Source organism: Symphalangus syndactylus, chromosome 6 (genome assembly GCF_028878055.3).
Source record: "Symphalangus syndactylus isolate Jambi chromosome 6, NHGRI_mSymSyn1-v2.1_pri, whole genome shotgun sequence".
In the NCBI taxonomy this organism is placed as follows: Eukaryota; Metazoa; Chordata; class Mammalia; order Primates; family Hylobatidae; genus Symphalangus; species Symphalangus syndactylus.
In genome coordinates this window covers 42,916,293-42,931,102 of record NC_072428.2, presented here as the reverse complement: position 1 = coordinate 42,931,102, position 14,810 = coordinate 42,916,293, and the positions used below count along the sequence as shown (strand labels likewise).

General features: G+C 47.5%; 1 protein-coding gene across 6 annotated transcripts in view; it reads left to right on the top strand.

Moving 5' to 3' along the window:
- BMAL1 (basic helix-loop-helix ARNT like 1) overlaps window positions 1-14,810 on the top strand; it is a 110,021-nt gene that overhangs the window by 15,987 nt on the left and 79,224 nt on the right. The gene's annotated exons all lie outside the window — the stretch shown is intronic.

Sequence of the window (14,810 nt, the reverse complement as noted above, 5' to 3'; positions counted from 1 at the left end):
CACATAGTATGTCCTTGGCAAGGCCATTTGCTCATTCCTCTGTGTAGGTAACCAAGTGCAACAGAACTGGAGGTATAGCCCATGAATGTGAACTAATCATTTTTAAATGATTTGGTCCATGGGCAGGTTAGAAGATGAAACCTTCCCAAGGCCACCAAAACTTGATTTCTTGCTTCAAAATAATAAGATGCAGTTATAAAATGCTTCTGTTGATTTGGAAAAAATGTGTGACTTGTTCAAAGCAATACGTATTAATAGAAAATGTAACATAAATAAGAGGATACAAAAAAGAGCTTAATGTTTCTATCTTCTGGGCCTAGCAATAGTGATTTTTTTTTCCTTTTGGTAGGAAAATGGGGGCTCAGTGGAATAATCAGTTTTGTTTCTTTTTCTTTTAACTTCATGAAGGGTTTGTATTGTTCATTTTGTTATTTAATTTATTTGCTAAGGAAAGAACTTCTTTCTTGGAACTCTGCGGAGTGTTTTTAGATGGACTTTACTGGAAAAAAACAGGAATTGAAATTATATTCACAGTGTGCTCTAAACTCTTTTAAAATCTCATGCATGGATGGAGGAAAATGCACTGAAATATCAATAGTGGTTCTCACCTCGTGGAATTAGAGGCAACTTTTATTCTCATTTCCTCTGTGGTTTCCTATTTTTCAACAGTGAGTGTGAATTACTTTTATCATCATGAAAGACAAGTTAAAAATTAGTCTCACAAATTAACACTCTCAAGCCAAATCACAAATTTTTATTTTTCACAATCTGGCTTGGACTATAAACTGTCACACTGTCTCAGACCTATCCAGATTCTTTTCTGAGTGAGGCATTGAGGAACTTGTTATAAAGATGATGCTTTCCTTCTGGAAATCAAGAAACAAGCCAAGGTCTTATAATGTGTTAGGAAAGATGTCCTGAGTAACTTTCCTCCTGGACTCTGACTAGCCTTTATTACAGTTACTTAAGGAAATGAGTTTTGTGGGTTCCCTGTTCACTGTGTCACCATTTTTTTCTTTATCCTGTACTCATATGTACCTCAGGGTCCCCAGATTTTCTTATCCTGGGATTGCATGACCCTGTCCTTGGCTCTCTCGGGCCCCTGCCATTTCCAGTGTTCTCTGTTCATGTTCACAATGTTGTTGATTTAGCTGTGGCTTCTTCCCCCAGTGTTCTTGTAGACTGAAGAGAGCACATTGCTGTCCTTGTCCCTGTGCAGCTTCCTCCTACTCTTTATCATTGCTCAGGTGAGTGGCCTGAGCAGTGCTCCTGGGATGAGGTGAAGAGAAGCAGTCAAGACTGCAGGGAAGGGCTAGGGGTGCTCAGCTGGCCGAGCTTCCCTGGGGCAAGGCACTGGACCATCCATCCAGCAGCAGTTGGCCCACAGCTGGCAGGGCAGGCTCAGCAGTGGCTCTTGAAGATGGCTGCTTGGTGTTTGAAGACAGTTCCCAGGGCATGCATTCATCTGTTGAGCACCTTCAATGTGGCAGCCTCTGTTCTAGATGCTGGCTGATGACCAAGGCTGATATGGCCTTGGCTGTCATGGGAGTTTCATTCTAGTGGTAGAGGGAGAGAGAGAGAGACGATTAGCAGGGGAATCAATGAAGAAGATAATTACAGGTTGTAAGAACAGCCCCAGAGGAGGTTACAGGTGCCTGTTTGTAGAGAAGTGGGAGGGCCAGAGTTGGGATAGGAACCTATATCCCTGATTGCAAGGTCTGGCTCCTTCTGTGTCCTCTGGGCTTTCTGGTGGGAAGGGAGGAGGTGGAGGAGACCCCCTGGGAGGGCTGAGCTTCTCCCATTCAGCCAGTCTGGACCAGCCTGGGGCCTTCAGATGGAGATAGCAAAAGTTGAGGGCGTAAGCTAGGGACTGGCTCTCTTGGTCACTCCAGTTGCCCATCTCTGGACTGCCCCAGGTGAATAGCTATGTTTTTTAAAGAACGAGGAGCAAATTTGCATACATGAGTCCAGATTTATGCATGCTGCAGCTTTGTCTGAAGGCAAGCTTATATTTTCTTTCCTATTTTTTCAACTTTTAATGAGGTACCAGCATCTCAGTGCCCCTCCAGCAAGGATATTGGGCTGGTGTTTTCAGGAACAATTTTAATTAACTCCTCCTTGCCTCCCTCTCACCCAGCCACCCCCAGTCCCCTTCCTGGTGGCTCAGAGTCTGGCTTGGCATGCAATAAGAATATTTTTGCCTTGGTATTAGCCTTTCTGAAACTCTTGATTACCAGTGCTCACAGGACCTTTCTGCAGCACTGTCTGCTTGGCTGTGGACTACCCAGAGGAGCTTGGTGTCAGGCAAACTTAGGCCATTTCCCTGAGCATCCTTGTTGAGTCTGCCTTTGTACTTCTTTGTCAGGTCTAGAGGCTTGGCCGTTTGTCCTGGTCTTTTGTCCCGTCCTTCTGGGAACCCTCAGGACCCTCACTCCATGGAGACTCAGCACCCTTCCTCCTGCAAACATCAGTGATGGAGCTTTCCTAACCCTTTCCCCCGTCTTCCATTTCAAAGAACAAAGCCTTTGAAGCTTGTCTCATACCTGTCCAATGCAGTATGGGAATCTGCAAGTTCTTTGCCTCCTGAAGGGGTCTGGGGAATCACTTGGCTTTCAGAGCTTTCATCACTCCTCTCCCACCCACAGACCGATTTTAACCAGAAAGTCATTCATGCTGTGGTTGAATACTCCTTCCAGTCCCACTAGGAAGACTCTTTGTTACTAAATTCTGTTTTCTTGGGAAAGGGGAGCTTATTACTGTCTCATTTTGTTGGTTGTTATTACCCTTCTTTAAAACTATATCTACATACATGCATGTGTGTACCTACATGTTTCTTTATTTCCCTTGTGAATGTGGCCCTCAGAGGGCCTGGATTTAAACCCTGGGAGTGGTAGTGACCCTTTGGGAAATGTATACTTTTTGTTCCAAATCTTCTCTGGCTCAAATTTGTGAAGTTTTGTTTCAGCCTTAGTTTCATAGTTTTCCCAGTTTCCAACGTAAGTTTGGGGCTCACTGTAATCAGCATGTAAAGGAGAATATGGCCATCATCTCTGCCCCTTAAATTCATAGTCAGACTCAGTGGGGAAGCTGTTCCTGTCCCATCTTGCGCTTGTGGCTCTGTCAGCCTCAGGCAGCTCCTGCACCGTCCTCCTGCCTGTGACAGTGTTGTCAGGAGTTCTTGGCACTTGGGTGCTGCTTGGCCTCAGGGTGCCAGGGCTCCCATGTGGAGTGTGCCTGCTGCAGTCTTTACAGCCCAGGTGTCTCTGCAGCCCTTCTCTTACATAGCCACAGCGTGGTAAAGTAGTTTGCGCTGTAGTAAGCAATTTTATTAAAAAAATAAGTTTAATATGTAAGTGGTCCCTTAGTTCGTTTGAATGGCTCCCCTCTCTGGCTTTGGTCTGAATGAGCTACACCTGGCTGGAGCCCCGCTGCTCCCCTCAGCGTGGAGTCACCTCCCTGTGCTAAGGAGGAAAGGAAGAAGTTATTCTTACCTTGGTTTTGAGACAAGACAAGCCTGGAGAAGGCTGTAGGGGTGAAGGAGTCGCCCATTTGTCCAGCATCAGTTAAGAGTCTACTGTGTGCCTGGCATCATAGGAAGCCTCTGGAGTGCTGTGAGCAAGAAAATAATACCTGATTTATGTTTTTAAGGGTTCTTCTGGCTGCCTGTGGGCCAGCAGTGAGGAGGACAAGGGTGCAGCAGGCAGATGGGTTAGGACGCAGTCGCTCCGGTCCAGGGAGCAGTGCCAGCTTGAGGGCTGCTGGTGGGTATTGGTGTGAGGGTGGGCAGGCTGCAGATAGGCCTTCGCCCATTGCCCTTGCCATGTGTCCCCAGAGGAGGCTCTGGGCGTCCCAAACTATAAGCCTGCCCTTTCCCAAGTGTGCTAGGCCCTGCCAAGCTCCTGCTCCATGGCCTATGCTGTTCATTCCATCTGGAATGCTCTCTTCTCCCTGCTTTCTATCCTAGCTGAGTGACATTGGGCCAGTGACCAGATCTCTTTTGAGCCTCAATCTCTTATTCTGTGAAAGAGTGCTCATGGAACCTACTGCATGGGACCATGAGGATAAGGCTATAGTTGAGTGTGGTGATTGCAGTAGCCTCCAAAGCTGTCTCCTGCTTCCAATTTCATCCTGCTACTGTGCATTCTTTACACAGTGATCCTGTGACCGAGGGTCAGATCAGGGCAGGCCTCTGCTCAGAATCCTCTCCACAGTAGCTTCCTGTCCCAGTCAGAGGAAAAGCCAAATCTTAGCATAGCCCTCAAAGCTTCCTGGTACTTCTGATTTCATCTCCCACCCCAGGGCCATGGTGTATGATTGATCATGCTGGATTCTGCACAGCTCGTTGTGGTGCATGTAAGTGGCACTCACTTCCTCCCCAACTTATGCATCGCACAACTTGTGCAGCTGTACATGCCGCTCCTACCTGCCCCTTTCTTGCTCTGCTCCAGCCACAGTGGAATCCGTGTTGTTCTTCAAACACACCAGGCATGCTTCCTGTTTAAGCTGTCCCTACTGCCTGCTCCCTCAGCCTGGACCGTTCTTCCCCCAGAGGTGTGTATGGCTAGTTAGCTCACTTTCTTCAGGTCTTTTTTCAAATGTCACCCTATTTAAAATTGTTCCATCTGGGTCACTGCCCCCCAGATGTTCCCCTTTTCTCTTTCTCTTTATGTTTTCTCCTAGCACTTATCACCATCTAATATATTATACGTTTTCCTTATTTATTTGGTTTATTTTTATTTTTATTTTTTCTCAGCAGAACATAAGCTTGATGCAGGCAGGCACCAGTGTTAATTTTGTTCACTGCTGTATCCCCAGTGCCAGATTGGTGCCTGGCAGTAGGGGCTCAGTGATGCATGAGTGAATGAGTTTGGATGTACACAGGTAAAGTATTGGGTACGGTGCTCAGCACACAGGAAGCACCCAATACATGGATGCCAGCATTTTCATTGTCTCTGTTAACTGTCCAGGCCCTGGCTCAAATGTGGCTTTCTCTGAGCCTTTCTGCAGTCCCTTCTCAGGCTGAATTAAGTCACCACCACCTGTGCTCTGTGTTCCCCTTCACTTTGCCTTCTCTCTCTGCTCGGCATTTATCACACTGCAGTAGTGGGGCTTATCTCACACTTTTTCCTGTTCCAATTGGAATTCCTGTGGGGCAAAGACTGGCCTGTTCAGATTTGTATCTCAGGCGGTCTGCGCCCCCAGCTGGCATGTGGTAGGAGCTTAGGAAGTGCTTGCTGCTGGCGGCTGTGGGAGGTGGAAAGAGCTTTTTAATCCATCAGGACCCTTACAAGGGGGCCTGGCTCCAGTATCACTGCCATCTGATGTTTGTGCCCCCTCCCAAGGGATGTCAAGGGAGAGCTTGGCAACCACTTAAATGAGAGTCTCCAGTGGTATATTTAGAGCAAATTTTGGAGAGAGGAGTCTCTTGGATGACAGCATCTGGGTGACCTGATTGTTTCACATATAAGAGTCTGGCTTTTTGGCTACTCAGGCTTTGAGAGGTTGGGGTCATTCAAGGGAGGCAGTGTAATACCCATGTGTTTGGAGGTGGCTGGGGCGAGAGGGTGCAGGAGAAAAGGCTTGAGCTGGCCTGTAAGGGATCTGAGTTGGTGAAGGGAGCATAGCTTCTGGGAGTGGCAGAAGGAATAGGAGAGCTGCCCCTGCCATACCTGGGGATGGGTGAGTGCCTTGGGAGGCATGGTTAGGTAGGTGGTTTGGGGCCATGGGGGAAAGACTGTAATGCCAGGGCAATCACTTTGGCCTCTTGTATTTGGCAGGAGGGGTCCACACTGGGGATTGTGGTGGGGTGAGGAAGAGGGCACTGGGAGAGACGCTCTGGAGTCATTTTCTCTTCCAGAGGTAGAGTTGTCTTGGGGACCTGCATGTGGCACGCAGAGCCCATGCTCTCAGGCACCTTTGGGGTGGCAGAGTTTCAACTGAACCAACAGAGGACAAGGAGCTGAGAAGTCGGAGGCCTTGGCTCAGGTGCCCAGTTTCTTGGTTCACTTTCTTTACCTGCCAGGTTAGCAGCAAGTGAGCAAATCCCTCCTGCCTTTGCTCAGCATTAGCCTCAGAGACTTGGGGAGAGCTGGGCCTTCAGGTAGGAGCCTGGTGGCCACAGTGGAGAGGACCAAGCTTGACATGGAGTGTCCGAGGGGCTGAAAGTTGTTCGCTCATCCAGAGATGGATTCGTTCTGCAAACATAGGGAAAGTTCCCTTCCCATTCCTCATGGCTGTTTGAGGATGGAATTCCTGAATTGACCTTGGCCTTTCCCTGATCTTGGCCTTTCCCCTGCACTATGTCCTCTTTACTCTTAACATTACGCCCCAGCCCTTTTCCATGGGCCCCTCGTCTTCCCTATGGCCATCTAAAATGGCTGTATAATATTCTACCAAGGGAATGTTTTCAGTAAGCCATGAGCTTGTTATGGAGCATTTAGATTGCTTCTAATTTTTGCTCTTTCACCTAATGCTACATTCAGCCATCTCTGTGTATTATGGAATCATTTCATTAGTTGGCATTTGTCTAGCTAATGGTGATGGCTCAAGATTTAATAGAGAATCAGAATTTCTTTTTTCAAGAAGAATGTCATAAGGATATATAAAAAATTTACTTAAAATGTTAGGAATCATCTTTGTTGGGGTTTTCATGAATGAGGAAGCAGAGAAACAGTAACATGAAATTAGTCGTAAGTGAAAGGCTGTGTGTATACAAGTAACTCGTGACTTGTTTGTTCCTGAGTGTGGAGGGGAGCCAATAAATCCTTGGAAGGAGCAATCTACCTGTGAAAATCAAAGAGATCTGTATTCCTGCATTTGATGAAAACATAACAAAATAAACAGTGATCTCTTCTTAAGGATATTTTTAGAAATGCCCTAAAACAAGAAAAAGTAAATCAGATTTCCAAGAAAAAACACGTCTCCTTAATTCCGAATGAGCCTCTCTGGAAATGCCATTTAGTAGTGGAAGCAGGTTGTAGACTGAAAGAATTTGGTTTTTTGGTCATTAGGAAATAACTAGAATGAAATTGACAAACAGACAACACTGACTTGGTCCCCAGTACTGCTTTGAGCCTGAGGTGTGTGTTGGCTTTGGGTTGATGGGGAAGGCTTCCTCTGACTTGCTGATTTGTTGTTGTTGTTGTTGTTGTTATTGTTTTGAGATGGAGTCTTGTTCTGTCACCAGGCTGGAGTGCAGTGGCGCGATCTTGGCTCGCTGCAACTTCTGACTCCCTGGTTCAAGCGATTCTTCTGCCTCAGCCTCCCGAGTAGCTGGGATTATAGGCACGTGCCACCACACTCAGTTAATTTTTGTATTTTCAGTAGAGATGGGGTTTCACCGTGTTGGCCAGGATGATCTCAGTCTCCTGACCTCATGATCTACCTGCCTCAGCCTCCCAAAGTGTTGGGATTACAGGCATGAGCCACGGCGCCCGGTCTATTGTTTTTATTGTTTCAGTCTCTGGTGGCTTATTATGTAGACTCGGGCTGTAAGCTTTGCATTTCAGTTTAAACTAGCAAATGTTTACACTATATAAGGTTGCAAGGACTAAAACTTTAGGGAGAAAGAACTCAATGCACCCCTGTTTCTGAGAACCTCATGACCAGGGAGTGGGAAGGATAAAGCAATGTTAAAACCAATGGTTATTCAAGGGAGATTAAGAAGGGGGCCCTGAGAGAAGTCAGCTCCATCCTTTTAGAGAAAGGGAGAGTTCTACCTCACTGCTGGGCAGGGTGGGGCTAAGGGGCAGGAGAATCAAGAAAGGTTTTATGGAACTAGTTGCGTTTGTCAACACCTTGAAGGACAGGCTGAAATGGAAGCTGGACATTCTCAGCAAAGGTAAAAGGCCTGAGTAGAGGAGATGGAGATGGAAGGGCATGGGGCAATGTTTGGGATTTGGCTGAAGAATTGCGTGCCTGTAGTAATGGTCATAGTAGCACTTTATGGAGAGTATCAGGTGCCAGGCATGGTTCTAAGAGTTTGATATGTAGTAACTCACTTAATCCACGCAATGAACCAAATGAGGTACTGTTATTATCCCCATTTTACAGATGAAGAAGCTAAGATAAATAGCAAGGAATTAATTGCCCAGGATCACACTGCTGTGGAGCCAAGATCAGACCAAGTTCATCTGGCTCCAGGCTCTGTGCTTCTGATCATGAAGCTGCCCTGCCTCTGATTCGGGGAAAGAACAGTCACCAGAACCAGAAAGATGGACAGATGCCGTATGTTTAGAGGCTGGGATTATCAACATTCAGGAATTCAGAGGTGGAAAAGAGACCAGAGATGGAGATGAGGGGGATTGGAGAGGTGGGGATGGGAGGAGGGTTTGATGAGAGCCGTGAGGGGCCACAGGAAGACAGAGCTTTAAGGAGAAGTTTGTCAGTGAGGCCCAGGGCTGCAGACAATCCCACGAGGTGAGACCTGAGGAATAGGTCTGGGCCAAGGAGAAAGCTGTGAGGGCCTCGGGAGAGCGGCAGCAGGGTGACCCAGGCTGGAGCTGCTGTGGTGTCCTATCCTGGCTGCAGAGTGCTGCGTGTTCCTGGGGGATCGTAGCTGTTGATGAGTATCACTGTCCCTGTCCTCTTATCTGTAGAAAGAGGTGAGTGTGACACAGGGGGCAGGTGAGAGCTGGCACTGCTAATTTGGCAAACCCGGTGACTTTTCTGCAGCCTAATGATTTTTGAAAGCTGTTTGCTATGCTGAGGCACAAGTGTGACTTCCCCCATCTAAATGCTGTGCAATCGCTATTTTCCCTGGAAAATTGGGCCCATGTGGGCTCTATGTGTGGTTTATTTGAGTTCCATTTTTATAGCCTTATTACCTTGTCCCCATGATGCAAGAGGCCTCTCTCTTTTCTTGAGCTTTGCTGTGAAAATTGTTTCTTAAAAGGCACAAAGTGATCTCTCGTCATCTGGGTGGTGCTTGCTCCACAAGCAGCACTTTTCTGCAGACTCCGCACACACTTGTCATCACCCCTGCCCCCACTTGGCAGGTTCCTCTGATTGTTGGCAATTTACTGAGAATTTTTAGGCAGCTCTTGAATCTCACTACCTGGTGTTTGTCTTGATTTCTTCCAGAAGAGTTTGTGCATGTAAATATCCATTCAGCCTCTTCCTCTCTGAGATGTTGCCCTGCCACTGACCGTGCTTGAGCCTGAAACCCAGTCTTGTCCTCTGGCCTCAAGCTGCTTAACAATAGCAGTCATCATGTACAGAGCCTGAGTGGTTACCAGGCACTAAGCTAAGGGATTTATGTTCGTGATCTTAATTATTCCCAATTTCTTTGAGGTAGGTACTATTACTTCCCCCATTTTACAGATAAAGAAAATGAGCCTTAAAGGGATAGAGTAAGTTACCCCAGGTTACATAGCTAGTAGATGGCAGAGCTGGGCCTCAGCAGGCCTTTCTAACCTTAGAGTCCATGTGCTCCATTCATTCATTCATTGGCAACAAATGATTGTCTGCAACAGGCTGAGAACTGTTGTGGACCCAGGGTGTACACCAAAGGGAAAAAAGGCAAAACTCCCACCTTCAGCTTATATTCTAACTTGGGGAGATAGAGATCATATAATAAATGACATATACATTATGCTATGTGGTAATGAGAACTATGGAGAAAAATGAAGCAAGGAGGTCAGTTGGGAAGTGGGAGGATTTTGAATAGAGTGGTCAAAGAAGGCCTCATTGAAAGTACAACAAATTGTGAGGTTAACAAACAAACCCCCCAATCTCAGTGTAGCAACACAACAAAACTGCACTTCTCTGCAGAAAAATTCCAAAGTGGCTGCTACTGGTTAGCAGGCAGCCTTCCTTGCAGTCATTGAGGGACCTAGACTCCTTTTATCTTGTGTCTCTGCCTTCTTCAAGGGCCTTAGTTTCCTTTGCATTCAAATGCTGGAGCGTGAGGAAGAGGAGAGGGTAGTTTGTGAGGAAGGCTTTATGGACCAGTCTGGAGGAAGCATACCTCCCTCCCACCCACTGGCCAGAATTCAGTCACATGTTCACTCCTGACTGCAAGGGAGGCTGGGAAAGGAAGTCTGGCCATGTGCCCCCTAAAAAAAGGAAGTGGGTTCTGGTGAACTCATGGCATGGTGTGTTGCAGCGAGTGAGGTGAAGAAGGAGCTATGTGTTTAGCTGGAGGAAGAGCATTTTACACAAAAGGAGCAGCAAGACAAAGGCTGCTGGAATGGAGTGGGGAGGAGAGAAGGAGAGTGGGAGCAGATGAGGGCATGGAGTTGTGGGGGCCAGGCCATTGGGGTCACTGTAAGGATTTGGTTGCCTTGGGAATGACAAGCGGAGCCAGAACATAGAGTTTTGAAGGAGGAACGACAGAATCTGAGGCACGTCTCACAGGGCTCACTCTGGCTGCTGTGTTGAGAGTGGACTGAGGGAGCAAGGGGGATGCAGGGGAGAAGTGGGCATTTTGTGACCAGAAGGGCTGGCCCTGAGCCAGGGTGGTAGAGGTGGGGAGAAGCCGTTAGATTTGAGACCTATTCCAAAGGTGGGCCAGCAACTTTTGCTGTGGGATTGGTAGTGGGGCATGAGAGAAGGAAAGGAGTCAAGATTATTCTGAGGTTTTGGCTTTGCCTAATGAGTATTAGTCTCACTTCCTACCCTCAGAAGCAAGAGGGGAAATTTTTTGGAAAAGGATATCTGAGTGTTCTCTGGGCCCTGACCTGTCCTCCATAACCTGTTTCACTCTGTGGTACTTTTTTTTGGCACAGATGGGCAATTCCCATTCATGACTAAGCTTTCAGACACAGGGAGGGCACCTGGAGTCCCTCCTGGCACACAGCAGAGGTGAGGTAGCACTGGGAATTGTCTCACTTTGGGGTCTTTGGGTCAAACCTTGGGACCCCTTTAGAGTGACATGGCAGGGACTGAGTGTGCCCTCTTGGGGGGTGAGATATGCCTACTGGAGTCCACTTCCAATGCCTGCCATCTGCAAACACTGGTGATGCCCTGGCTGAAGGGTAACAACCCACAAAAGTGCACAAAAGGAAGAAGTTCTGGAATGCGAGTTGATGCTGCCAGCGGTCCGGCTGGCTCTTTGCCTTCTGTTCTTTGTGTGTTGACATCAGACCTCTCTACTGCAGACGGGCTGCCCCTACCTGAGGGGGCACAGCCGCCAGCAGCCTCAGTTTACAATCCCAGCGAAGGGGGAGAGCCTTTCTCTACATCTAGATATCAGTTTAAGGGAAAGACTCTGTGTTTGAGAGTGGGAGCGGAAACTGTTTCCCACGTACTTCCTTGGCAGTCATGACCTGCCAAGGCTGAAACTGGAGATGGGACTTTTTAATAGACCATGATCTCACTGGGAGCATATGGGGAAGAAAGTTCATCTTAGAGATGGCAGGGCATGAGCTGTGAAAACAGATAGTGCACACCTACTAGATGCTGGGCCCCCGCTAGGTATTTTATTTCACTGGAGAGCAAAACAATATATCATCCCTGCCCTCATGGCACAGATGGCCTCAAGTGGCTAAACCATAGAATGGCTAGCTGAGAGAAATGATAGTTATTTCTTCTTTTTCTTTACTGATTGCAAATGGGGTTGTATTTTTAATTCTGGTATTCATGTGTTCATTGCTAGTATATAGAAATCCAATTGATTTTTTTGTTTTTATGTTGTATCCTGCATGTTTGCTAAACTCACTAATTAGTCATAGAAATTTTTTTTTGTTTATTCCCCAGGATTTTCTGCATAGACAATCGTATCACTTGCAAATAGGGATTGTTTTATTTCATCTTTTCCAATCTGTATGTTTTTTATTTCCCTTTGTTGCCTGATTGTGTGGCCAGGACTTCCAGTCCTATGTTGAACAAGAGTGCTGAGAGTGCACGTCCTTGCCTTGTTCCTAGTCTTGGGGAAAGCATCAGCCTGTCACCATTAAGTGTAAGGTCAGCTGTGGGTTTGTTGTAGATGCCACTTGCACTTTGCTGGTATGGTTGTGAGTAGGACTGTGGGGTTTTGTGTGTGTGTGTGTGTGTATGTGTGTGTGGTGTTTGGCTGAAATACGATGGTTATTATCTACAAGTTTTCTGTCTTGAAAGAGGGAGATTTGTTGGAGGCATTTTCTCTTTGTGCTCCTTGGCATTTCTGAGTTGCTGGTCTCCTCAGTTCCAAGTCTGAGCTCTATGCAGAAAAGGAAATGCAGGAAGCTCACCACTGTGTTGTTCCTTGGATCCTGAGGTCCCAGCTGGTCTGCCTTCTTCAGACTGCCATTTGGAGTCGTCTTATAGTCATCTAGCATAGAATGCCCGGGGGTTTTCATTGTTCTTAGCAGGTAGAATCGGGGAAAGTGCACCTGCTCCATCCTGCTGGGAGTGGAAATGGTTGGGGGAAATTGGAGCATGTAGGTCGGGGCTAGTTTAGATGTAAGGGCTCCGTTCTGTAGGTGCAGGAGGGCCGTGGAGGCTCAGCCCTGACAGCAGTGGGAGGGGGATGGGAAGAGGGGGAGTGGAGAGAGCCTAGGTGGCTGCTGCCTGTATCCAAGCAGGAGGTCCTGAGGTCCTGGCCGTGACAGTAGAACTGCAGCAGAAAGAAGGACAGGAAGTTCCATGAGGACAGTGAGGAAGTGCAAGGAGACCAGGTTGGTCTGAGGTTTCTAGCTAGAGCAGCTAGCTGGTTCTGAGGTAACAGAGACAGAGGGAGGGGTCTAAGTGTGGCAGAGGGGTGTATTCTAGGCATTGTAGAGCAGATCTGGAAGGCTCAACTAACTGCGTTTCCCCTCAGAGGAGGCTTCACAGAGGAAGTCTGGCTGCTGGGTAAAAATCCAGGGAGTGTGCATTCTGGGCAGAGGAAACAACGTGGGAAAAGGCACAGATACAGAAAACAGCGTGATGGGCCTGTTGGGACTCCAGCTAGCTGAGGCATAAGTGGGTAGTTACTGGTTCCATGACTGGGAAGGATGCTGTAGGAGTGCACAAAAAGAAGAAGTTCTGGAATGCGAGTTGATGCTGCCAGTGGTCCAGTTGGCTCCTTGCCTTCTGTTGTTTGTGTGTTGGCATCAGACCTCTCTACTGCAGACAGGCTGCCCTGCCTGAGGGGGCACAGTTGCCAGCAGCCTCAGTTTACAGTCCCAGCGAAGGGGGAGAGCTTTTCTCTACACCTAGGTATCAGTTCAAGGGAAAGGCTCTGATGGGCCCAGGTTGGTGATGTGCCCGCCTTTGGACACGTCACTGTTGCAAGGGAGTGGAGAGTTCTCATCTAGGCTGGATCGTCTGCCCACCCCTGTTGGGGCAACCAGAGTCTTTTAAAGGAGAAGGCAGACAAAATGCATCTGGGGAAGATAAAAAAGTGTTTAGAGGTTAAAGCAGGGGACTTGATCAAAGTTAGGTTTTATTAAAATCATTCTGGACACTGTATGGGGTTGTGATTGGAAGTGAATGACAAGAAGTGTCAAGGCGGGTTTGGAGGCCACTGCTGTAGCTCCAAGGACCACTGATGAGGCCTAAGATAGCTTAGAATCCTGACTTACTTTATTTGCGCTTCACCTCCAGCCGCAGCATCAGTGAGGTGGAGAACAGGGATAGAGTCCTAGAAATGTTAGACAGGCAAGACTTGGTGGCCAGATGGAGGCAGGGAGAAGGGGGTCTTACGGAGGATTCCCCACTGCCACCAAGGGCATAAAGAATGAGTCTCTGGAGGGCTAGCCTTATCTTTGGAAACGCTATTAAGTGTTTGCAGACTCTATGTACCTTATTGCTTCTTCAGAAGTGTTAGTGTTGTTGGCTTCTTGTGGTATCCAGCTGGAAAAGGAAGCTGATTGATTGCATTTCCCTCCCTTTAAAGAGCTTCCTTTTTTGAGAAATCAGATGATAGGTGATACAGTCAGGACTGCCAGTGGAGAAATAGGTGGGGGAGAGGGAGACACTGGCTTGGAGACTCTCCTGCCCCCAGCCTGCCCCGAGGCCCACGAGTCTGCTTTAGGCACATTCGTCCTTTTGGCATCATCCTTGCTGGGAAGGCTTTTAAGGGATTTAAGGAAAGAAATGACACAATCTGATTCATGTTGCACCAGATTTCCTCCTCTGTTCAGAATAGACTATGGGTGGAGGTAGAGTGACTCTAAGAGTAGCAGCAGGGAAGCAGGGCACCAATTAGGAGGCTGTCGCAGCAATCTAGGATGGGGACAGTGGAGGTGGTGAGAAATGGTCGCATTCTGAATACATTTTGAAGGTAAGAACCAGTTTTAGTGAGGATTAGATATGGAGTGGGAGAGAAAGGAGATGAAAATGACTCCAAATTTTTGGTCCGGGCAGCTGGAAGAACATTGTCTTAAACTGAGGCGGATACAACTCTGGGAGGAGCACGTCAGTGGTCTGCATTGGACATGTTTAAGTTTGAGACACCCACCGTGTCTTACACAAAGCTCCCATCTACTTCTTACTTGACACAAGCAGTTGGATATACTGGTCAGGAGTTCAGAGAAGGGGTCCAGGCTTGGAGAGAAATCTAAGCATCATCAGCATGGAGGTGATATGTGTGAATCCAGGAGACTAGTTGAGATCACCAAGGGAGTGACAGAGAAGAGATGAAAACAAGGACTGAACACTCTGACATAAGAGGTGGCGAGATAAGGGAGAATAAGCAAAGAGAAGGAACAGCCAGTGAGGTGGGCGGAAAACCAGGAGAGCTAGAGGGCATGATTAACTGGTGTCAAAGCTGCAAGGTAAGGACTGAGACTTTACCAATGGATCTAGCAACATGCAAGACAGGCCAAATGCATATGCTGTTGGACCTAAGCTTAACTTTGCAAATAAGTCATAGTTCCTTCCCAGAAGGAGAATATAATTTTGCAAAA